At 47.4% G+C, this 25,570-nt stretch overlaps 1 protein-coding gene across 2 annotated transcripts in view; it reads left to right on the top strand.

Annotated features, from left to right (window-relative positions):
- MFAP2 (microfibril associated protein 2) overlaps positions 1-25,570 on the top strand; it is a 233,586-nt gene that overhangs the window by 50,407 nt on the left and 157,609 nt on the right. The window contains exon 1 of one of the 2 annotated variants that reach the window (XM_069611123.1): positions 4,138-4,320. The exons of the other annotated variant lie outside the window; for it this stretch is intronic. The gene's annotated coding sequence lies outside the window, so the exon portion shown is untranslated. Of the gene's footprint in view, positions 1-4,137; positions 4,321-25,570 lie in introns of those variants that run through there. 2 annotated transcript variants of the gene reach the window in all.

Raw genomic sequence — 25,570 nt, 5'->3', positions numbered from 1 at the left:
CTCTACGTACACTTTATCTGGGTAAATGGACCACCCAATTGAACGATTTGGATTTGGGTGAATTTTGGAATAGATGCCTGGCGGGTAGATCAACATCAATCGTTATTGGAATTACATCTTTTATCAAAGAACTGATTTTAGATAAGTTTTCTTTTAACTGAATGAACTTGTAATTATTGCTTCTTTCCTTCTTTATTTTAACATTGTATAATGCTGATATTGTATGCTATTTTATATGTATAGTAATTAATGTTGATTGATTGTTTTATATTTCTGATGTAACCACTATTAAAGGTTGAGTTTTACTTAACCATAAAATAAAAAATAAATAAATAAATTATAGCATAATATGTAATGGAAGATTTAACATAACAAATAACCTACCAAGCACCATAGTATACAATAACACAACAAATAACAAAAAATAGAACATATAAAAACATAAGATAAAAAATCATCATTGAACTAAGATACTACAGCAAACACATGTACAGTTGTACAGATGACATGCAAGTGCCCTTGGGACTGACTAAGCACCTAGAGAATCTGAAGAGAGCAAATACAATCTGGCTTCTTGGGTTTCCCCCTGGGACTGAGGTGGAAGGACCACAACCAGCATGGTTTCAACTTGTTGTCTTGATGTCCTGAGCTCACTTGAGACTGAGGACATGCTGGGATACTTTGATGGCTGTTGCAGGTGTACGTTCATACAGGTTCAAAGAAGCATCTGGGAAACAGACAACCGGCGTCCTGTAGATTCAGGGACACACAGATGACTCCTACATCAGCTGCCAAGAAAAAATAGACGATGCTTATATTTCCAGATGGCTCGTTTGCAATGCATTCAAAGGAATGGGCAGGGATGTTGGAGGTGGGTGGTAATGGGGAGCAATAATAGGCTTCAACTAGCGCTCCGGACAAAAGACACGCATTTATTTATTTCGAGTTTTGTAACACCCAGGATACTTGACAGTGTGAACGGTTAAAGGGGACGATGGGTAGAAAGAGATACAAAGGAGGCGAGGAGGCCTCACTTGTAGAAAATATACATTAAAGAACAAAATCTCGAGAGTTTACAAGTGCTGTGCAGAGAAGCAGATTCCGGACTTGAATACATTTTATATTTTTCTTTCAGAAAGCGCTTTAAAAAAAACAAAATAGGACCTTTTTTTACAAATCTTGTGAATGTTGAGGTGATCTGGTTCCAAAGTAAGCTTGTGTGGGAGCACATTCTACATTGCAGCTCTCACCACAGTTTGCCTTCTTTTGCCGCTCCTGGTTCCTTTGGACTTGTCGGAGACCAGGCTGCTGGCATTGGAGTAAAGTGGGCTTGATTTAGCCATATAAATGGCATTTGGTGTTGTACAACACATTTAAATACATACATAAGCATGCTCTCTTTATTTCTCCAAAAGCCTTTTGGCGGGGGATGCGTTGGCGTATTCATGAGTGCCCAGCTCGCCATCGCTGGCAGCCGGGACCCACAAGTCTTTGGAAAGAGCCAATGCCTGGTGCCAGGAATCTACACACCACACATTGTGACACGCATCCTAGTCAGTGATGGGCATTCTCTCTGCCATGTGCCGGATCTGCCAAAAATGAGCAGAGGCGGAATCGTACACGATAGTTTTTAGGACAAGATTCCGGAACAGATGCTCATGCTCAGTTCAGTTTGGATTCTGAAGGTACCATGAAAGAGGGCAGCCATGTCCCTAGGTTGCAGATATTGCTCAAAGGGGTAAGATCCTGTCACCGGGGTCGGTGATATCTTCGTCCGACAGTGTAGATTCTGAGATCTCCCCCTCCCCCGACTCCTCACCTTCTTCTTCCTTCCAAGAACCCTTCTTTTCTTTTCTTCGTGATCGCACCTTTTTTTTATGTAGATAGGGACGACCCCGGGAGGAAGCCACCGTGCCCCCCAAGAAGGGAGACCAGTGGGCCCCTCCCCCGGGATCGACCAGGAGGGGAAAAAGCCCTTAGGCACAAAAAAACCCTGTGTTATCGTCGGGTGCCTTGGAGGTGTGGAACCAGGAATCCTTGAAGGGTGAGAGCTGGTGGAAAGTGTCTGGAGGCAACACGTGGGAGTGAACCCCCCCAGGACACAGGCAGTCCAGTAAGCGGTCCGAGGATCTGGTACACGAGGCTAGAAGTGGAAGTAACAAAACGGTAAGCAAAGGCAGTGCAGGGGAACAGGCCGGAGTCTGGTACACAGAAGGTCACAGCAAAACAATCCGAAAGGTAGGCGAGAGCAAGTCCAATGGACAAGGCAGGGAACTGGTACACGGAAGGTACGGAGCAGAGCGAGAGGAAGTAGGAAACAGAAGGACGGAGCAAGCGGAACAGACAAGAGGAGGGAAAGCGGTAAGTGAAGATGGGAAGGAGGGAGGGTAAGCAAGTTGGAAGGAGGGCAGAGGAGGCGGGCGAGTGAAACAAAGCCAAGGGAGCGAGAGAAAGGCAGACAGAACCAGCGGAAGGACATAGAAAGAACAGCGGGGGGAGCCGGACTGGGCGCGAGGACCCGACCGGCGGGAAAGGCGAGTAACCCAGGAAGATAGCAACAGGTAGCAAGCAACTCAGGGCTAACGGACGAAACCGGAAGCGTTGCGACGCATCCGTGACCCGGAAGTGGCTGGTTAAAACACCGGGCCGCGGAGCGCCCATCCAATGGGAACAGAAGGAAAGTGAAACCAGGAAACAGGGGGCGTGGCCGAAAGCCGCTGGCGGACGGGACTAAGTTCCGCGTCACCAGCGGCTCCATAGACGCCAGGAACTCGGCGGCATGACAGACCCAATCCATGCCCTAAGCGGCATAGAGGTCCTGACCCAATGCCTTTGTGTCTTCACTGAGCAAAACAAAAGACCCTCCAGACCATCGTTCTTCGCCTACCAAGCCATTACAAAAGGGGAAAGACCATATGCAAATCAGGCTTACCCCCCATACCCCAAAGGGGCAGTCCAGCCCGAACTGCTTGGTCACATCCCTTCTGCATGAGACCACAAGTATCCCCAAACATGGTTCGGCCTTGTTGGGCCTCATCAGTGAGGAGTAGCTTAGGTCTCTAGGCCCAGCAGGCTTGGCACCCACGTCTGGGCATACCCGTCCCACTAGAGGTGACTAAGCAAAACAAAAGAGGTGATGGCTGCAAGGTTTAGAATGAATTTTAACTTCTGGCATTGCTCTTGGCAACCCTTCAGACCATTGTATAGCTAGAACTCAGTAGCTAGTCACGCGGTTAATAAGAAATGCGCAGGATAAGAGCCACAGCAGAGAACCATAAAGAGCAGTCCTCCTGGAGTCTAACCAGCCTCCGCAACATTCTGAACTAGCGACCCAAAAAAAGACCACCAGTCAATAGTGGATCCCATTTTTCCCCACAAGGACCAAGACGGTAAACCCATTACTGAGGGCTATAGAGTCCAATGGGAAGGCAAGCCTGATCCATAATACCGCCAACTGTAATACCCCCTTGACAGTCCTGCCACCCTGCTGACATTGGCTACCTCCACGGGAACCATGGGCTATTTCCAGTAATGACACTGATCGAGGTGCCCTGGCCACCCATTCTGGAAACTTTCCCTAAGGTGCTCGCTATCCATAAAGTCTCTCACCCAGCAAAGAAAGGCGTGAGCTGCTTAAAACAGGAGTACGCCTGTGTAAGACCAGAAGCACCCAAGCCAAACGCTGTCTAGGTCGACCAATCCAAACGCAGTCTAGGTCAACCAATCCAAACGCTATCTAGGACAACCCAGAAGTCTAGAACAACTGAGAAGGCTGTTCTGAGAGGGATCCCCGTGGAGCGTGCGTGTGACTGTTGGGTCTTGCATAGCTGTGGTCTAGGGACAGGGGAAGGTCAGCTGTGGGGGACCGGATGGAGAGTCCTTGCTCGACATCTTTTGCTTTTGGAAATATCATGCGGGCCGGTCTAGTCGACATTGTCTGGTCTGGTGGCTGTGTGCAGTCATGAACATGTGAAAAGCACATGAAGGTTAGGTGGCATTCCTCTCTCTCCCTTTCTTTCTAATCTGGAGATCTAGAGTGTAATGTGAGGAGTGAGGTCTGGCTGCCCCCCCCTCTTTCCCGCATCCTTGGCTGCCTTGGGCCCAGCGGCTCGACCTTACCTTTGGTCCTCTGCCAGAACTTTCTGGCGCTCAGACAGGAGTCTGGATGTTAATCGCAGACGCTAAACTTCCCTGTCAGTCTGCCAAAGTCGCTGTGCTGAGGAGGGAGTGGGTTGGTGCCTGAAGCGGGGATTTTTTCCTTCTCTTCCAGGATTAACCTGGGCCCGCGCGCAAGGCTACACTGAGCTCCAGGCCTCTCAGGTGAGTCTCCACAGGCGAGAGGTGGCCGGAAAGGAAGCTGGCACTGAAAAACCAGTGGGCTTCAGGGAAAGCCACTCACATTTTTTTCCAGGAAATGTTATAGTCCCAGGATCTTTTATAGTCAGGGCCGGCTTCAGAAGCGTAGGAGCCATTTCAAAATGATGTTTGGGGGACGCTCACTACAGCTGGGTAAACCATGCTGTGTGGCGCGTGCATCATAACCAGGATGTTGCCTAATGCGAACTCCATTGGGTGATTTAGCTGGCTTTATCACAAAGGGATCATGACATGAGCCCCACCTTGAACAGCGCTCGTCTCCGAGCATCTAACGTGCCTCTGCCTTTTAAAGAGGTCAGTCTTTGACTGGCAAGGAGACATGTAAGGGGGCCAGCCTTTAGCGTGCCGTGTGGAGACTGATGCTTCCTTGGCAGTGGTGGAAATGGAACAAAATTGGTGGGGGATCCCACAAGGGCCGGGGTGAGGGTGGAGCTTAGGGGGGCGCTGCCCGAGGAGACCGGGTTTAGGGGGGCGGCACTGGTAGTTGACCGCCGATCAAAGGAAATGTCCAAAATAATAGTTTAAAACGGCGCTATTTCTTTCATGCTGCTTCTTTTCCAAACTATATATCAATTCCACTTGCATTGCAATGGTGATGAGTTTCTTCACTATGTGGAAAATAGTTTTGAACAGTATTACTGAGTAAATATTCTTTAAAATGCACAATTGGCAGTCCATTTCATTTTTTAAAAAAAACTTCACCATGGGTACTATTCAAACACGGTGATTTCTGTTCACCATAAGCAACGTTTTCCTTTACTTGAAACACACCCAGCACATCTCCTGCAGCTCCCCTGTGAAAGCAGTTGGGTGGCTGCGTCATGTTTGATGTTAATAGGGGTATTTGTTTATGCAATGTTGGTCGGATACCTGTATGTTTATTTATTTATGCAATGTTTGTCAGATACAAGTATCCGACCAACATTGCATAAATAAATAAATAATCCGGGTCCATGTATCCGACAAACAGTGCATAAATAAATAAACCGGGTGAGGACTGTAACTTCCTCTTGTGACCTCCTGCATGGGGTCACCAGAGGAAGTTACAGACTGCTTGCATGCGCTTTTTTCTTCTTCTCCCCAGCGCAGAGCAGGGGCTTGGGGCGGCTGACTCTGGCCGGATCCCAAGGTAGCCGGATCTTGGATCCGGCGAGAGCCGGCCCAATGACCAGCCCTGTTCCTTAGGGAACATGTGCTTCAAAGTTCTTTGTCAGAGTCACACACCCCTCCCCAGGGGGTCAAGTCCTAAAAATCAAAGTGGGTGGACTTATTGACAAACCAATTGAATGTGGCACCACCCGGAATTAACATATCAAGGGGCCCGCTAAAAAAAATTGGGGGGACACCTGAAAAAAGCGGAGGGACTCCGTCCACCCACGTGTACCCTCGACTTGAGCCCCTCCCCTTCACAGAAGTGTTGTTGCCCATTTAAATTAAAAAAATTAAAAGATCCTGATGCGGGTACTGACTATGATGACCATTACAATAGTCCCATAAAAACGTTACTGGGTAAAACGGATGCACAAGGAAAGGACTTGTTCGTACACATTTACTGATACATTTTATTTAGTGATAAAATGTTCATAATTGTTGAAAAACAAACAATACATTCAGTGACAGTCAAATGAAGACAGATCAATCTGATATATGCATATGTATATCAGTGAAAAAACGTTGTTAAAAGGGACGTTATGGTTAAGTTGCACTACTAAAAACCTATCAAATTCAGTAAAAAAACTTTGTTAAAGGGACGTTATGGTTCAAAGTAAAACCGAAAAACCCCTGAAATTCGGCAGTTATGGTAAGATAAACAACCACAACTCGCGCCACTGTGCACTGCTAACACTAACACCCAGGACATCAAAGATGACATCACAAATGTGGGCCATATACTTTTTTTGCAAAGTTTGGTGAGGATTAGTCCAGGGGGAGCGAAGTTATAAGCCACCCAAAAAAATGCTCTTCCTATGGAAACACCAACTTAACCATAACTACCGCGTCCATGTAATATGGGATACATTACTCACCGTAATCGTATTTCTGATGCTTGTATCTGCTTAGATTCACATGCTGTGCGAGCCCATCAAACTTCCAGCCTGGTACAACCTACTGTCCCAGCACCAAGGTCAAACAGTGCACCAGCAACCCAACTCAATGAACCTGGCAGCATGGCTCCTGAGGTCATAGAGTTTGGATATCTCAATTTGCCACAGAGGTGTATGGACATCCTAAAGGAATCTAGGAAACCAAACACAATGCACTGTTACTTTGACAAGTGGAAGAGGTTCGTTATCTGGTGCCAGAGTAGACAAATCAACCCGGTTGATTGCACTCCTTCCAACATTGTTACATACATGCTCCACCTGCTAGATGCAGGATTGGTTTTTAACTCACTGAAAGTACACCTGGCAGCCCTCTCGGCTTACACCACTTCCCATAGCAAGGTGTCGTGGTGGAAAGTACCAGTAGTTAAAGCCTTCATGGAAGGAGTAAAGAGACTTCACCCTCCTATTTCAAACCCACCGCCAGGGTGGGACCTTAATGTGGTGCTAGCCAAGCTCATGGGCCCCCCTTTCGAACCCATGCATAAAAGCAGTCTCAAACACCTGACTTATAAAATGGCCTTCTTAATAGCTATTACTTCTATAAGAAGGGTCAGTGAAATTCAGGCTCTGTCAGTGCAGGATCCCTTCTTTAATGTCCATAAAGACAAACTGGTTTTACGTACACACCCCAGGTTCTCACCTAAATTTATATCAAAATTCCATGTAAACCAGTCCATAGAGCTTCTGGATTTCTTCCAGAACCCGCAAAGCTCTGCTGAGGTGAAACTACACACCCTAGATGTGCGTAGGGCGGTCCTCTACTATGTAAATAAAACAAGACCGCTAAGGAAAACAGATCAACTGTTTGTCTCCGTAGCTACAGGCAGAGAGGGGGATCGCGTCTCTAAAGGTGCCATCTCGAAGTGGATTATTAACTGTATCCAGCTGTGTTACTCACTCTCTGAAAAGACTCTGCCTTTCACGCCAAGAGCCCACTCTACTAGAGGCATTGGGGCCACTCTGGCTTTCATTGCAAATGTTCCCCTTGACACCATTTGCAAAGCAGCTACTTGGAGCTCTATTCACACTTTTACTCAGCATTACTGCATTGACACTCATTCCAAGGCAGATACACAAGTGGGACAAGCGGTTCTAAGACACTTATTTGCTCATGACCCTTCTCACATCCCACCTCCTTCTTCTGGTACTGCTCGCTAATCTATGCACAGCATGTGATCTAAGCAGATTCCACAAGCCTCAGAAGGGATACATTACTCACCGTAATCGTATTTCTGATGCTTGTATCTGCTTAGATTCACATGCGACCCACCCTTCCTCCCCTCCGAGAGAAGGCGCATGATTGCTTGTAGTCTTACCTTTCTGTCTATCTGCTTGGATTATCTGTACTCACGCTACTCCTCATGCTTCCTCATGTCAGAAAAAATACAATCTGAGGATCCTAGACGCGTGAGGGATCTTGGGTACAGTGGACGTCACACTAGGGATAGTATTACTGGCACGCCCTGTGTCGACGCCCATTTTCGAGTTTCGAAAAACAAACTGTAATACTCCGCAGCTTCCACTAGATGTCGGCCTATGCACAGCATGTGATCTAAGCAGATTCCACAAGCCTCAGAAATATATATATATTTATTTGTAATATATATATTTCCAAAGCCACATCTTACATGCTTCACAGAACAGCATAAAAGATCAACATGAGGTGCTTCTTCTCTGTCATCTTGGGAGGATATCTCTCCGGGGCAACATGCTCGCCTTGGAAGCAAGACGACACGGAGCACCACAGGTTCGTTCCCTGGGTCTGCGCTTAGAAACCGCTGGGTATTAAGCATGTTATAAATAACTTATCATATAATATCTTCAGGGCAGTGTTTAGGTGTTCTATTACCTGGAGTGCTGTCCTTCATGTCTCTACCTTATACCTTTCAGAATGCATACAAAATGCAAAACAAAATGGTAAACCACTTAAACACAATAGCCCTTCCCCCTGCCATTGCCTTTCGAACCCAAAAGCCTCTTCCGGTAAACTGATGGTTACACTAATGGAAGGTATTCATTTACACCTGGAATCAGAACTGACATAACATTCACAATGCCTCAAACAAATTAGGCTGAATTCACATGGATCTTTATTATGCATTTATGTCAGACCTACCAGTCTCAACCAAATCTGGAACAGCAAGAACCAGAATCACCCTCCCCCTTACCTCCGCAAACACTGCTGTGCCTGTTGCGCTTACTGACTGGTCCACATTGCAACGCCCATCTACCATCAATGCCCTGCAGTCAGAAACACTGCTTGCCCCAGTACACAGCCTCTTTTTCCTGCAACAATCCAAATGAAACACGTGTTTCTTTCTAACATAATACTTTAGCCCACATTGCAGCCCAGTATCTACTGGAACAGTCAGATAAGTCATTAACAGTGAGGGGCAGGAGGAGGTGATAGGCCGCATGACTCCATAATGGAGCGCGTGCAGAAAGTCTGGAAGTCAGATATGGCTGAACAGCTGGCATGTGATGTGAAGGACGCTCCTCCACCCCCAACTGGATCTTTCACAGGCAAGACTGCCACGTGTCTGACTCTCCCACAGCCCAACCGCTCAAAGATGGCCTCAAAAAGTAGCTGGAGGTAATTTTCCATGTGAAGTGCATCGGAAAAAGTGGTGAAAAAACACTGTTATTGCCCCTTTTTCTGATGCAGTGGATTTTTGTGTCAGGTGGAGCTGGGGAACGGGGCAAGCATACCACGCTCACCTTCCATTTCGTGCTGTGCCAGACAAATGCGGCTGCATTAACGCTTGCATTGATTTTCATGCTGATGGTAATTCTTTGGATTCTAATGGAATCCGCCTGAAATTTAAAAAAGAGAAGGCGGAGTCCATAGGAATCCATTGTAAATGCTTCCCAAAATCCGTAATTGCTGGAGGCATTTACGCTTTTCCAGAAACTTAGTGGAACAGTGAAGAATAAAGGCAATGTTATATGTTTCAATATTCATTTTTCCACCAAGTTGTGAAACATTTGAAAATTGCATGGAGTTAACCTTTTGCACCCCAGGATGCAATATACACTTGAATTGAACCCAGTGTCAAGCGTGAGCTTGAAATAAGCCAGACTGCCCCACATTGCCAGCATTTTCAGAGACGCCGGCCTCTTGAACATCATCCCAATGTCCCTATCTACCAATTGGTCTCTGAATCCATGTTGAAATGTCCTGATCTTGGGGCATAGGCTATGGGCTGTGTTCTCCTTGGCACTCCTGTTGTGATTGGCTTGGCCCGAGCAGTTTAGATAATGTCCAGGGTTTTGTTCGAGCGCCTTGCCAAGTGGCTCTGCCAAGCTCCCTCTGAGTACATTACATTTGAGTGTAGCCAGCCGCCCTATCGGGAATCAAGCCTGATGTGTTCCCGTTTAGTCATGGCAGAGTCCGCTTGCGGGGAAAACCACTTTGTCTCCATTGGGAAACTCACAGAACGCAGAAGGTAATTGCAAACAGGCGGGAATCATGCTGTCTTGAGAGGCAAAGATGGGCTGAAAGAAAGGAATAGGACCTCAGGAGGGGCTGATGAGAGCCAGAGAGAAGAAATAGTGCCTCAGAAGAGGTTGGCGAGAGTTGACAGTTGGAATGTTCCCTCAGAAGAGGCTGATGAGAGCCTGGAAATGTGAGCAGTACACCAGGAGAGGCTGATGAGAGCTTTAGAGTATGGGCATTTCAGGAGATGCTGAAGAGAGCCTGGTAGTAGGAGCATTACCTCTGGAGAAGCCAATGAGAGCCTGAGTAGGAGCATTACCTCTGGCGATGCTGATGAGAGCCTGGGAGTATGAGCAGCACCTCTGGAGATGCTGAAGAGAGCCTGGGAGTATGAGCAGCACCTCTGGAGATGCTGATGAGAGCCTGGGAGTATGAGCAGCACCTCTGGAGATGCTGAGGGGAACCTGGGAGTATGAGCAGTATCTCTGGAGATGCCGATGAGAGCCTGGGAGTAGGAGCATTACCTCTGGAGATGCTGAAGATAGCCTGGGAGTAGGAGCATTACCTCTGGAGATGCTGATGAGAGCCTGGGAGTATGAGCAGTATCTCTGGAGATGCCGATGAGAGCCTGGGAGTAGGAGCATTACATCTGGAGATGCTGATGAGAGTCTGGGAGTATGAGCAGTACCTTCTGGAGATGCTGAAGAGAGCCTGGGAGTATGAGCATTACCTCTGTAGATGCCGATGAGAGCCAGAGTAGGAGCATTACATCTGGAGATGCTGATGAGAGTCTGGGGGTATGAGCAGTACCTCTGGAGATGCTGAAGAGAGCCTGGGAGTATGAGCAGTACCTGTGGAGATGAGATGCCGAGGAGAGCCTGGGGGTATGAGCAGTACCTCTGGAGATGCTGAAGAGAGCCTGGGAGTAGGAGCATTACCTCTGGAGATGCTGAAGAGAGCCTGGGAGTAGGTGCCTGGGATTACCTCTCGAGATGTCGATGAGAGCCTGGGAGTATGAGCATTACCTGTGGAGATGCCGATGAGAGCCTGGGAGTATGAGCTTTACCTCTGGAGATGCTGAAGAGAGCCTGGGAGTAGGAGAATTACCTCTGGAGATGCTGAAGAGAGCCTGGGAGTAGGGGCATTACCTCTGGAGATGCTGAAGAGAGCCTGGGAGTATGAGCATTTCAGGAGATGCCGATGAGAGCCTGAAAGTATGAGCATTACCTTTGGAGATGCTGAAGAGAGCCTGGGAGTATGTGCATTACCTCTGAGATGCCGATGAGAGCCTGGGAGTAGGAGCATTACCCTGGAGATGCTGAAGAGAGCCTGGGCGTATGAGCATTTCAGGAGATGCCGATGAGAGCCTGGGAGTATGAGCATTACCTCTGGCGATGCTGATGAGAGCCTAGGGAGTATGAGCATTACCTCTGGAGATGCTGAAGAGAGCCTGGGAGTATGAGCAGTACCTCTGGAGATGCTGAGGAGAGCCTTGGAGTATGTGCATTACCTCTGAGATGCCGATGAGAGCCAGGGAGTAGGAGCATTACCTCTGGAGATGCTGAAGAGAGCCTGGGCGTATGAGCATTTCAGGAGATGCCGATGAGAGCCTGGGAGTATGAGCATTACCTCTGGCGATGCTGATGAGAGCCTGGGAGTATGAGCATTTCAGGAGATGCCGATGAGAGCCTGGGAGTATGAGCATTACCTCTAGAGATGCTGAAGAGAGCCTGGGAGTATGAGCATTTCAGGAGATGCTGATGAGAGCCTGGGAGTATGAGCATTACCTCTGGCGATGCTGATGAGAGCCTGGGAGTATGGGCATTTCAGGAGATGCTGAAGAGAGCCTGGTAGTAGGAGCATTACCTCTGGAGATGCCAATGAGAGCATGAGTATGAGCAGCACCTCTGGAGATGCTGAAGAGAGCCTGGGAGTATGAGCAGCACCTCTGGAGATGCTGAAGAGAGCCTGGGAGTATGAGCAGCACCTCTGGAGATGCTGAGGGGAACCTGGGAGTATGAGCATTACCTCTGGAGATGCTGAAGATAGCCTGGGAGTAGGAGCATTACCTCTGGAGATGCTGATGAGAGCCTGGGAGTATGAGCAGTATCTCTGGAGATGCCGATGAGAGCCTGGGAGTAGGAGCATTACATCTGGAGATGCTGATGAGAGTCTGGGAGTATGAGCAGTACCTTCTGGAGATGCTGAAGAGAGCCTGGGAGTATGAGCATTACCTCTGTAGATGCCGATGAGAGCCAGAGTAGGAGCATTACATCTGGAGATGCTGATGAGAGTCTGGGGGTATGAGCAGTACCTCTGGAGATGCTGAAGAGAGCCTGGGAGTATGAGCAGTACCTGTGGAGATGAGATGCCGAGGGGAGCCTGGGGGTATGAGCAGTACCTCTGGAGATGCTGAAGAGAGCCTGGGAGTAGGAGCATTACCTCTGGAGATGCTGAAGAGAGCCTGGGAGTAGGTGCCTGGGATTACCTCTCGAGATGTCGATGAGAGCCTGGGAGTATGAGCATTACCTGTGGAGATGCCGATGAGAGCCTGGGAGTATGAGCTTTACCTCTGGAGATGCTGAAGAGAGCCTGGGAGTAGGAGAATTACCTCTGGAGATGCTGAAGAGAGCCTGGGAGTAGGGGCATTACCTCTGGAGATGCTGAAGAGAGCCTGGGAGTATGAGCATTTCAGGAGATGCCGATGAGAGCCTGGGAGTATGAGCTTTACCTCTGGAGATGCTGAAGAGAGCCTGGGAGTAGGAGAATTACCTCTGGAGATGCTGAAGAGAGCCTGGGAGTAGGGGCATTACCTTTGGAGATGCTGAAGAGAGCCTGGGAGTATGTGCATTACCTCTGAGATGCCGATGAGAGCCTGGGAGTAGGAGCATTACCCTGGAGATGCTGAAGAGAGCCTGGGCGTATGAGCATTTCAGGAGATGCCGATGAGAGCCTGGGAGTATGAGCATTACCTCTGGCGATGCTGATGAGAGCCTAGGGAGTATGAGCATTACCTCTGGAGATGCTGAAGAGAGCCTGGGAGTATGAGCAGTACCTCTGGAGATGCTGAGGAGAGCCTTGGAGTATGTGCATTACCTCTGAGATGCCGATGAGAGCCAGGGAGTAGGAGCATTACCTCTGGAGATGCTGAAGAGAGCCTGGGCGTATGAGCATTTCAGGAGATGCCGATGAGAGCCTGGGAGTATGAGCATTACCTCTAGAGATGCTGAAGAGAGCCTGGGAGTATGAGCATTTCAGGAGATGCTGATGAGAGCCTGGGAGTATGAGCATTACCTCTGGCGATGCTGATGAGAGCCTGGGAGTATGAGCATTTCAGGAGATGCCGATGAGAGCCTGGGAGTATGAGCATTACCTCGGGAGATACTGAAGAGAGCCTGGGAGTATGAGCATTACCTCCGGAGATGCTGAAGAGAGCCTGGGAGTATGAGCATTACCTCCGGAGATGCTTAAGAGAGCCTGGGAGTATGAGCACTTCAGGAGATGCCGATGAGAGCCTGAGAGTATGAGCATTAACTCTGGAGATGCTGAAGAGGGCCTGGGAGTATGAGCAGTACCTCTGGAGATGCTGAAAAGAGCCTGGGAGTATGAGCATTACCTCCGGAGATGCTGAAGAGAGCCTGGGAGTATGAGCATTTCAGGAGATGCCGATGAGAGCCTGGGAGTATGAGCATTACCTCTGGAGATGCTGAAGAGAGCCTGGGAATATGAGCATTGCCTACGGAGATGCTGAAGAGAGCCTGGCAGTATGAGCATTGCCTACGGAGATCCTGATGAGAGCCTGGGAGTATGAGCATTACCTACGGAGATGCTGAAGAGAGCCTGGGAGTATGAGCATTTCAGGAGATGCTGATCAGAGCCTGGGAGTATGAGCATTACCTACGGAGATGCTGAAGAGAGCCTGAGAGTATGAGCATTACCTCTGGAGATGCTGCAGATAGCCTGGGAGTATGAGCATTACCTCCGGAAATGCTGAAGAGAGCCTGGGAGTATGAGCATTTCAGGAGATGCCGATGAGAGCCTGGGAGTATGAGCATTACCTCTGGAGATGCTGAAGAGAGCCTGGGAGTATGAGCATTACCTCAGGAGATACTGAAGAGAGCCTGGGAGTATGAGCATTACCTCCGGAGATGCTGAAGAGAGCCTGGGAGTATGAGCATTACCTCCGGAGATGCTGAAGAGAGCCTGGGAGTATGAGCACTTCAGGAGATGCCGATGAGAGACTGGGAGTAGGAGCATTACCTCTGGAGGTGCTGAAGAGAGCCTGGGAGTAGGAGCATTACCTCTGGAGGTGCTGAAGAGAGCCTGGGAGTATGAGCAGTAACTCTGGAGATGCTGATGAGAGCCTGGGAGTATAAGCATTACCTCCAGAGATGCTGAAGAGAGCCTGGGAGTATGAGCATTACCTACGGAGATGCTGAAGAGAGCCTGGGAGTATGAGCATTTCAGGAGATGCTGATCAGAGCCTGGGAGTATGAGCATTACCTACGGAGATGCTGAAGAGAGCCTGAGAGTATGAGCATTACCTCTGGAGATGCTGCAGATAGCCTGGGAGTATGAGCATTACCTCGGGAAATGCTGAAGAGAGCCTGGGAGTATGAGCATTTCAGGAGATGCCGATGAGAGCCTGGGAGTATGAGCATTACCTCTGGAGATGCTGAAGAGAGCCTGGGAGTATGAGCATTACCTCAGGAGATACTGAAAAGAGCCTGGGAGTATGAGCATTACCTCCGGAGATGCTGAAGAGAGCCTGGGAGTATGAGCATTACCTCCGGAGATGCTGAAGAGAGCCTGGGAGTATGAGCACTTCAGGAGAGGCCGATGAGAGACTGGGAGTAGGAGCATTACCTCTGGAGGTGCTGAAGAGAGCCTGGGAGTAGGAGCATTACCTCTGGAGGTGCTGAAGAGAGCCTGGGAGTATGAGCAGTAACTCTGGAGATGCTGATGAGAGCCTGGGAGTATAAGCATTACCTCCAGAGATGCTGAAGAGAGCCTGGGAGTATGAGCATTACCTCCAGAGATGCTGAAGAGGGCCTGGGAGGATGAGCATTACCTCCGGAGATGCTGAAGAGAGCCTGGGAGTATGAGCATTACCTCCAGAGATGCTGAAGAGAGCCTGGGAGTATGAGCATGACCTCCGGAAATGCTGAAGAGAGCCTGGGAGTATAAGCATTACCTCCAGAGATGCTGAAGAGAGCCTGGGAGTATGAGCATTACCTCCAGAGATGCTAAAGAGGGCCTGGGAGGATGATTATTACCTCTGGAGATGCTGAAGAGAGCCTGGGAGTATGAGCATGACCTCCGGAAATGCTGAAGAGAGCCTGGGAGTGTGAGCATTTCAGGAGATGCCGATGAGAGCCTGCGAGTATGAGCATTACCTCTGGAGATGCTGAAGAGAGCATGGGAGTATGAGCATTACCTCTGGAGATGCTGATGAGAGCCTGGGAGTATGAGCATTACCTTTGGAGATGCACAAGAGAGCCTGGGAGTATGAGCATTGCCTACGGAGATGCTGAAGAGAGCCTGGGAGTATGAGCATCTCCGGAGATGCTGATGAGAGCCTGGGAGTATGAGCATTACCTACGGAGATGCTGAAGAGAGCCTGGGAGTATGAGCATTTCAGGAGATGCTGATGAGAGCCTGGGAGTATGAGCATTACCTACGGAGATGCTGAAGAGAGCCTGGGAGTATGAGCATTTCAGGAGATGCCGATGAGAGCCTCGGAGTATGAGCATTACCTCTGGAGATGCTGAAGAGAGCCTGGGAGTATGAGCATTACCTCTGGAGATGCTGAAGAGAGCCTGGGAGTATGAGCATTACCTCTGGAGATGCTGAAGAGAGCCTGGGAGTATGAGCATTACCTCTGGAGATGCTGAAGATAGCCTGGGAGTATGAGCATTACCTCCGGAGATGCTGAAGAGAGCCTGGGAGTATGAGCATTTCAGGAGATGCCGATGAGAGCCTGGGAGTATGAGCATTATCTCTGGAGATGCTGAAGAGAGCCTGGGAGTATGAGCATTACCTCCGGAGATGCTGAAGAGAGCCTGGGAGTATGAGCAGTAACTCTGGAGATGCTGAGGAGAGCCTTGGAGTATGCGCATTACACCTGGAGATGCTGATGAGAGCCAGAGTAGGAATATTACCTCTGGAGATGCTGAAGAGAGCCTTGGAGTATGAGCATTTCAGGAGATGCCGATGAGAGCCTGGGAGTATGGGCATTACCTCTGGAGATGCTGAGGAGAGACTTGGAGTATGGGCATTACCTCTGGAGATGCTGAAGAGAGCCTGGGAGTATGAGTATTTCAGGAGATGCTGATGAGAGCCTAGGAGTAGGAACATTTCCTCAGGAGGGCAAATGACAGCCTGAGGGAAAGGAGCAGGTCCTCAAGAGAGGATAACAAGACCCCGAGGGTAATGAACAGGACCTCAGGGGTGCTAATGAGTCCCTGACGGTAAGGAGCAGGACCTCAGATAGATGGATGCGACCCTTAGAGTGCAAAACAGTACTCATTGGAGGCTATTGAGAGCCTTTGAGTATGAACCTGGTGTGAGTAGAGGCTGATGAGACCATGTGGAGTAGTCATATGACCTCAGGAGACACTTACAAGAGCCTGAGAGTGAGAACCAGCATTCATTTGTGTGGTGGCGGAAACCTGAGTGTATGAACATTACCTCAGAAAGAGGTGATGGGAGCCTGAGAGTGAGATGCAATAGTTCGTAGGGGCTGATGAGAGCCTCAGAGTAAGAAGCAAGAACACAGGTGAGGCCACTGAGCACCTGAGAAGACGTAGGTCCTCAGAAGGGTTGTATGGGAACCTCAGAGTAGGAGGCAAGAGTTTCCAAGGGCCAACGAGAGCCTAAGAACCTGTACAAGACCTCAGCGGTTGTTGATGAGAACTGCAGAGGATGAGTAAGAATATGATCTTGACGTCAGGAGACACTGATGGGAATCTGAGAGTAAGTACTGGGACCACAGGCGAGATACACGAGAGTCCAGGATTTTGAAGAGAACCTTAAGAGATGGCAATGGGAGCCTGACAATATGAGCAGAGCTCCATGAAATGTTTACTAGTGTGGCAAAATCGATTCTGCTCTGCAGGAGTACGAGGATGAGTATAGACTAAAAAGCCCACTCAGCCCTCACACTTCCACAAATCAAGAGCCAACACAATCGTAAAAAGGTACAACAGGTGCAGTTAAGAGATACACCTCCTTCACCTTTTATGGTAACGTGGGCCAAGGGAAGGCTATGCTCTTAAGAGGAGTGTGCATGTGATCCAGTAGGGACCCAAACAACAGAGTGTCACAGTCCGAAATAAAGGGAATGTCCAATCAAGATACTGTAAAAATATATACTTTACTTAAGCACACCGTCTGCAAGATAGCTAAATAGAAAAACACTGTACAAAACCCACCCCTGTGGAAAGAACAGAGAATATGCAATAGGTAGAAGAATGTAGCACTCTGAACATGAACACACGGGGTGAAAGGCAAATTATTAGCCACAAAAAGAATATGTGAAACCCGGCTTTGAGCAGTGATGCAAGTGGATCGAGCTCAATTCGGGTACTGCGGATTATGTGGGCCGAAAGCAGCAAGCGGGTGTCGAGCAGGTTCAAATGCGGTAGCTCTGTGTGGATCAAAAAGCGGCTTTCAGGGATACAGGTCAGGGCGTTCACCAGGATTTCTTCGAAGTTGGGTTGTAACCGCTGTGAAGGGTAAGTGCTTGACCGTCCCGGGGTGCGAGTCGGCAGGTAACAGTGGTCAAAATGGTGATCCTGTTACTCCAATATATGGTTCAGAGAAGTATCAGTTTCGAGGGGCGAGTCAGGTTTTGTCGGGTGGAGCCACGGTGTAACCCATGGTTCGAGTCAGTAAGTGACTCTCCAGTGTTTTTTGTCGGGTCCCTGTGTCAGGCTGTCTATTTGAGCCTAGCAGGTGAAGGGCTCAGCAAGGGCATGATGGAGCGTCAAGCAAATTTAATGTGCAAGCAATTGTTCGAAGCTTCGATGGAGTGCCAGAGAGTAGCACCAGTGGAATCCCTCAACATCAATAGTGTCGAGCTCAGCTTCAATGGCGTCGAGTTCGACTTCCATGGTAGTCTGGCCGGTTTGAATGAAGCGGAGCAGGGAGCCTTAGCAGATCTGGTCCTCCAGATGCTGTGAGAACTAATTCAGAGGCTCGAGCTCAGGGTGATTCCTTTCAGGATCTGCTCTTCAAGCAGACCCTGGGAGATTCTTGTGCAGAAAGGCAGGTCCTGGTCCAAAGCAGGTGTCACTCAAATGTGCCCTGTGAGTGGGTAGAGGGCAGGGCTCTCCTCTGCTTTGGACTGCTCCATCTTTACCTCAGTGGTTGAGGGCTTTGGACAGTGCAAATCTCCAAAAAATGTCAGATGAATCCTTCTGAGGTTGTTCCAGAATAAATCAAAGAAGTGGTGGGAGATCCCTTCTTTTAAAGGTTAAAGTCCAGTGGTGATTGGACAAAAGCTAGCCTGCCTTAGTGTTCCAATCTCTCTTCTTGAAAGAAAGGAACTTCGACCTTCTGACATCACACCCAAAGTACTTTGCTCCAGAGGCGGGGGTGCTACCTACCCTCACAAAAAGATCAAAGAAGAGGCATGGCCGTTCAGATTCCTGTCGTGTCATTTAGCAGGATCAGCCAGAATACACATCAACTTCCATTGCTTGAGCTGGTTCACAGGAGCCGACACGTGTGATGTCAAATTGAATGGGGCTGCAATAATCATAAATTATGCCATGTGCCATGCCTTAACCCAAACATAGCTTTATTTGAGCGTTTACCCTTCCACCATCATGGGATCAACATAGTTTTGGTACAGGGGGCATATCTTACATGCAGCCCCCACTCTGCAGAGACTTGGCTGTCACTGCAGCTGTCACAGTGGCAACTGTGACCTCTGAACCTCTTTTGTGCAACTGGTAGATCAGGCGCTGCAAGTCAGCATACTGATGCAGCAGGACACATAAACACACTATGCTTTTGTCATGGAGTTTATGAATGAGGAGTCTGATCAGCAGATTCCCCTTTCAGAGATGGAATTACCCGCATGAATTTGTTACTTAATAAAAATCAAAAATGCCAGGGCTTTCATGAGAACACGACCTCCGGGAAGGCTGGCAAGAGTCAGACCACTGGAAGTGGAGTCCTCCATCAAAATCAAATTATCACTCCAGATCAGAAACACTGGCAGCAGCAGCTGTGCCCCTTGTCACTTCACATGTATGAATTGTGGTGGAATTCCATCTGTTCTTTCCATAGAATCCCCAAAAATGTATGCTTTCTCTAATGCAATCCTTTCTAAATTGTATAGCAAATGGGAAGTGCTTACAACTTACTTGGATCAAAAGTGATAATTGGTCCTTAGTCCCATATGCTTATCTCACCCCTGCCTACTGTTTCTTTTCATTTGTCTTGTGTCTCCCCACTGTGAGTATTATTACTTGCTTTTATCATATTCCAAATCAATTCACCTAATTTCAATAAGTATATGGTATCTATTGATTCATGGTTAAAGTGTATCATTGTTGTTTTCATAGACTTGATGTTTTATATAGTACCTGCCTAATGTTATGTTTTAATCAACCTACTGTAATGACCAATTAATTATACTTCAAGCACTTTAATAACATTATTTAACTGAAAAGCCATCATTCTGCCGGTTAAATGTTACTGTCAGCTAAATGAAGACATCTCTGAATGGTGTGCAACAATCAAACCCACCTTACAGTCTGTCTGTCCACAGCCCATCAGCGCGATACCTCACCATTATCTTTGCTGGATTGGACCTTATCTTATAGGAGTTGTAGTCCAAAACAAAGGTTTCAGAGCCAAACATTAAAAAGACTGTATTACGTTCAAAAATAAATGTTTATGTATATATATATATATACATATATATATTTAAATTGACCACACCACCAAAATATATTGCCTCTTGGTGCTTGCGCAGTGGTGTGACATGAGGATGGGTGCAGAGCGGGAGGCAAGTAGGGGGGCAAGATGGAGTACAGGGTATAGCATTCAGATGGGGAAAGTTAGAAGAGGAAGGTTTTGATCGCTTTCCTGAGCCGTATGCGAGATTCAACAGTGCTGATATAGGGTTTGGGTGGTGCAGATGGTTCCAGCGGCGGGACCCAAGGTTAGAGAAGCGTCTGTTGCATCTGTACTTGCAGTGAGAGGGGGGTCCTGTGAAATGGCTGTTCCCATGTCCGCTACATATAGGTTGAACAGTAGGAGTGCTAATATGTACCCCTACTGCCCCATCTAAAGTATCAGATGTTGCAGTAGTGGAGCTATCCAGATTACTGGCAGCCCCCGCAGCAATTCTGGTCAGGTCGGGCTAGCTGATGAGTTTGTTGCTCTTATCCTTGATTGATGGATGATATGACCTGGCATATCGCTGATAGATTTTCTGCACAGGTCTAGACACATATTGAGCAATGAGTTATTGTTGTCAATTGCATGACATGACAGGGGCGAGTCTTGTGTTAACAGTGCACTTGTTGGTACAGGCGTAAACATAGTATTTGAGTTCTTTGAATTGGCAGGAGAAAAGAAATGTGTAATTTTCAGCTCCTCAGATAGTTTATTGGGTTTTAATTTAGGTGGTTGCTCTGTAGAACATGGGGAGTTAGGTCCTTTTCCCTCCACTTGTGCCCACGGATCTTCATGGAACACTTTTGTAGTCCCAGTTCTTAAATTGACTGCCCATTGCCTACGTGTCGGCAAATGTTGCCGCTTCACTTGACTCCTGAGCACGTAAGTCTGGGGGAGTGGAGGCTTCATTGCCCGTTTCTTTAGATAGTTATTTTCCTGAAGTGTCATGGACTATTAAAGTTCAAAGATGAGAAAGTCGGTTCTCTCTTTAATAGGCAGTAATTGGTATCATTTTAAGCCCACTTTACAAACTTTGCCCATCAATAATCGCAATAAAATAAAAAATAAAGCCACGATAAAACAGCAGCAGCAGGACGTGCAAAGGGGGAGGAGGGCAACCCAGAGCCACCAGGTCTCAGCTCAGGGCCGGTTCGCAAACCTTAATCTTCCACCCGAGGGCCCGGTGTTTGTGGGCAAATATAGAGTGCAAATGGAACAATTGTGCAAGAGTCCCCCACATAAAATACCTGTGTTTTATGGAGTTCCGCGACACGGAACGTGGTGTCTGCTGCTCCTCCGATCCACAGAGCCACCGGAACGCTAAAACACTTGCTGCACTCGTGCTATGCCTTTGCTGTGGTGGGGAAGGTTTTAAGTGTAAATTAGCCTTTTTACCTTAATAGAAGCACCACATGTACCAAAGCACAGCTGTTGAATTCACTTAAAATAATGTAAGGTGAATCAGATACAGTTGTATTGCAGCAAAGAAAAACCTTGCCTCCTGATACCATGTAGGTAAATGAATGAAAAAGCAAAGTCAGATGAGACAGGCAGTCATAAAGTCCATTGCCACAAGTGTAGACCTGGTTTAATAAATGTCTCGGGAAAGCTGAGGAAAGCCAATGTATCCAATGCCTTGCAAACACAGTCAGTTTCACTAGTGCTGGCAGAATCATACACTGTCAAAAGCAGTGACAGCCAATGAAAGGATACAGTTTCATTGAGTAAAAGCTTAAGATAAATAAATTAAATCACTGCTGGTTGCAGTTGCCATCTAATGCGAGTCTTGTGCAAGATACAGATGGCAACAGTCACTGCTCCAGCACACTTCAAGTGGTGTTCCCACGACACTGAAGGCTGCCAAGGTGCATAGCGATAGAAAGAGATTGAAGAGTACAGGGACAGAGACCTGCATCCACTTACTGGACGTCCCTCCAAGGGACCTCCCGATTTCCTACTCGAGTATACCCAGCAGATTCTTCAGAGGTGCTGGAGCTCAGGGTTTAGGGCTCTTGGCTTGATGCTCGGAGCCGCGGTCTGTGGTCTGCAATCTGCTGCAGCCTCCCCCGGGTTTCATTAGAGGAAAGGTTGTATAATGTTCTGCATTACACATAATCACATTACAGCCTATAGTTATATCCACACTAGAAGCAATGTTGTTAACTTTGAATGTCAACAAAATCACCCTGTGTAATTTGGCTATGTGGGAATTAATAAAATTACTGTTTAGTAAACATTCTAAGGATCTACTTTGTGTGCCCACCTAATCAATAATGGGAAAACTATTTAATGAAACAGATCCCCACCAGGCTGGGTTTAGTTGGACAAGTTTACTTATATAAATATCTCTGGGTTTGCGCTCAGGAAAAAGGCTCAGGTCATCTTTCAGGTCCAACATCAGTCATGGATACTCTCTAGGCTCAATCCCTCTATTTTGCCTCTCCTTATTCATAGATCCCAGCTTCGGTGCCCTCTCCTGGTTTCCTCCAGCAATCGTATCAGCAGTTCCAACCCAGGTAATTTCAGGCAGCTCCCTGAATTCCATTGTGTCCCCTTAAGAATCTTTCAACACTCCCACAAGAATGCCTAAATTATGAGATGCCAGCTCCTTGGCTCTTGACAGGGATTGGACAACTATGTTCCATTCACTTACCCAAGGCCGACCCTCTTTTCTTTGATTGGCCAGTTCAAGTGCCAATCCTGAATTTTGGGAGGGATTAGGCCACCCACTTAAATTTAAATTTTCGCACATTTCAATTGTACATGAAAAAACTCCAGCATGGCAACTATTTTTCATTTACAGTTAAGCATGACAATATAAATATGCCTTAAATGGTCTGCCCGTGCCGGACCTAAAGAAATAGGTCTTGTGTCTGCACAAGGTTGCAAGACCGAATGAGGGTTTTTCTTGATTTATTCAAAAATTATAACAGTTTTCAACCTGAACATTTCTGTCTGATATCTAATTTAATAAGCTGTCATCTCCTAAAATCTCTGCTTCATGATATTTTATGGGAAGTCATAATCACATTTTGGGTGGTTACTCTTGTTCCCACGGTCAGATTTTTTATAAGAATTACAGCAACAGGCAGTCCTGTTCCTCTGGCTTTAACTGATGATTTTATATGTTAACATTTCTTTTACATAGGAAGCCTTTTAATACTTGACCACAAATCATATGTAGATTTCTCCTGCGCAATGCCATCAATGTTCATCTTAAATTATACTCTATATTATAAAGTGGCACGCATACTGCAGTCTCACTGTTAAGCAGCTCCTTTCAATCCCAGATGCAAATGTCTCATTCACACATATGGCACACTTAATTTTAGTCTTCCTTCTCGCAGTTTATTTCTAAACAGTTGTGACAAGCCACTCATTTCCTAAATATATGCCTTTAAATTTTACTTTTGCAGTGTTGTTTCATTTTCCATGTTCCTGGTTTCAAGTTGCAAAATGCGCACATTTCCCATGGTCTCTCTGTGTTATCAAAAGAAACAGTTATTCCTGTTGTGCAGTTTGAAAATGAGTTGCTGGCCTTTCAGTCTGCCAGTCAAAATTATGCTTTCACATTTTCACATTTTCTCGACAGTATTTCTGCATTTTTGGGTCCAACATAGCCAAATGCAGTTTCCTTTTTGTCTGGGGCTGCCTTTGAACCCCACAATGCCATGTGGGCAGTCTGAGGTCATGTTATACAAACCAGTATGCAGTTGGAATGCAACATGGGCAGTAGGATGGCTTTAAAGGTGCAGTGTGGCCTGTCAAACACTGTGATAGCAGTATCTGCAGGCTGAAAGAATGCAGTGCCGGCAGTTTGATATCATACTCCCTGCACCTGTATACCATAACAGTACTAAGTGGTGTGAGAAACCTGAGTGTATCCTCGCACCTACTCCCCTTGGTTGCTCTTCTCAGGTGGCCAGGGACAGGCCATCGCTTTTTGATCCTGACCCTGGAGATGCAAGAAAGGATCACCTGGGTGGTGGGTCCTTGGGAATTGGGGAGAAGATATCCATAGGCGAGACATGGTATCCCCCCTTTTCCAAATGAGAACCAACATCACCCTCCCCCTGCCTTTAGGCTGTTGTAAACCCTCTCCCCTCAATTCCGCTCATTCATTTCACTAGAGTATTGGGACAAAGAAGAGGCGACTAGGAGTAATACACACTAACAGATCCTTTCACCATTCTAGTACTGAGACAAGGAAGATACCTACAGACTGGTGTAAGGGTCTGGCGTGTCCAGAATGCTTCACTAATTATGGCCAGGCAATTGGGCCTGAAGACTAGCACCTGCAACCTGATGAATAGTTATAGGTTTATAAAAGGTGGAGTCAGAGAGAACAGGGAGAGACCAGCAGGGAGTTCTGCAGAGCGAATTCTGCAGAGTACGAGGCAGCTGAGGGTGGCCCTGTCGGGAAACCAGGATGCCGGCGATAAATGAAAGGAACTGTGGCGCCGGGGCAAGGAAAGGCCATGCACAGGCCACAGTGTTGGGAGCCTAACTGGCCGATGCTTGCAGCAGGAGCTGCAGGCTGGAAAAGAAATACGAGCATTGTAAGTCACCGGCAGCATGCGCGGGATGTGAGTGGAGCTGCAAGCAACCCACAGAGAGAGAGAGAGAGAGAGAGAGAGAGAGAGAGAGAGGAGCAAATGAGAACGGGGCTCACTGTCCACCGAGGACGTGTATGCGTAGCAGAGCAGGAGGTGACAGCCACCTGGTGGAGACGCCGAAGACCAGTGAGTGAGGAAAAAGGATCTCTCAAACCGGGGTGCTCTTGGGGCTCTTAACTGGCAATATGGAATACCGAACGAATGAGAAGTAAAATGCAAGATACAGTGAACCAAAGTAAAGGGTTTTAATGATTATTGCAAAGTGTGAGTAAATAAGAACTTGAACCTATTGAATACCAAACTGAATTAAAGCTTTTGATGAGCATATAAAAGCTTTTAGTAAACCAAGGTGCAAATGACAAGTTGATGTGAAGAGCGAATACCATATATTGCAAATTAAGAGTGAATCTGATGAAATACAATCAAAGCAAGTATGGAACATTGCTAACGAGTGTGAGAGCAACGTGGTGAAGGGAAAGAGCACCACGAAGTGAACTGTATAACTAAACTCATGGTGGCAAAGAGTGAACCCCGTTGTGGCAAAGCCAAAAGGCTGGCAAAGAGAGAGCCAAGTGAGTGTGAATTAGAACACAGATGTAGCGGTGTCTAGTCAAAGGATCGAATCAAAAGGGTCGACAGGACAAAGGATCGACACCAAAGGGTCGACAGGACAAAGGATCGCATTTTTTTAAAAATTATATATATTTTTTTAGGTTTTCGTTTAGGGAAAAAAAGTGGTTTTTAGCAAAAAAAGGGGGTTGGGGGGACCCCCCCAAAAAAATGTGAAAAAAAACATTCAATCCTTTGTCCCGTCGACCCTTTGGTGTTGATCCTTTTACCTGTCGACCCTTTTACTGTCGATCCTTTGACTGGCAACCAGATGCAGCTACAGAAGAACCTGTGTGGGCAAGCAAGCCTAAGGTGACTGGTTGTGTAACCTGTGATGGGTGGACCGTGTGGTCCTACAACTTCGCCTAGACCGGGTATACCCAATTTGTGGAAGCCAAAGAAATATACAAAAAGTAATTCCAAGTGCCTGAAAGAGATTGCTTGGGTGAAGCGGAAGAAATCAATCTGTATGAACTTTCAATAACTAGAGCGACTGACCTTCAGTACCAGTT

Source organism: Ambystoma mexicanum, chromosome 8 (genome assembly GCF_040938575.1).
Source record: "Ambystoma mexicanum isolate Mex_15411 chromosome 8, UKY_AmexF1_1, whole genome shotgun sequence".
NCBI lineage: Eukaryota > Metazoa > Chordata > Amphibia > Caudata > Ambystomatidae > Ambystoma > Ambystoma mexicanum.
The sequence above is the reverse complement of the archived record's forward strand: the minus strand, read 5'-3'. Positions and strand labels throughout refer to the sequence as shown.